This window comes from Prinia subflava, chromosome 16 (genome assembly GCF_021018805.1).
Source record: "Prinia subflava isolate CZ2003 ecotype Zambia chromosome 16, Cam_Psub_1.2, whole genome shotgun sequence".
In the NCBI taxonomy this organism is placed as follows: Eukaryota; Metazoa; Chordata; class Aves; order Passeriformes; family Cisticolidae; genus Prinia; species Prinia subflava.
Genome location: NC_086262.1, coordinates 10,495,572 through 10,495,991, shown reverse-complemented (window position 1 = coordinate 10,495,991; position 420 = coordinate 10,495,572).

Sequence of the window (420 nt, the reverse complement as noted above, 5' to 3'; positions counted from 1 at the left end):
CTTACTGCTATTGTCCACATTTTTCTTGTTTTGTCTCTGTGGGAAAACAAAATCATTTACAGCAGTGTGGATTCCCAAATGACATTTACCTGGCCTAGGCTTTGAGAAGCCAAGGGTTGTGTTTCAGCAATTTTTTAGCATAAATTCAGTTATGAAGGGAGGTACTTGGATATAATGTAGACAACAATTACTGGAGGCATATTAGCAGCTTTGGAATTTTAATTGCTGATTAATTCACCCAGCTAAGGTTGTTCTTGAAGATGATTCACTTAAGTCTGATGTTTTTGTCAGAATGTAATTTGATGGTACATTCAATGCACCTTTTCCATCTTGGTGGCAAAAGGCTCAGTGATTATAAATAATAATATGTATTTTAGTTAAGGACTAAAGTTGTCTTCCAACATTTGTTTGCTTAATTGG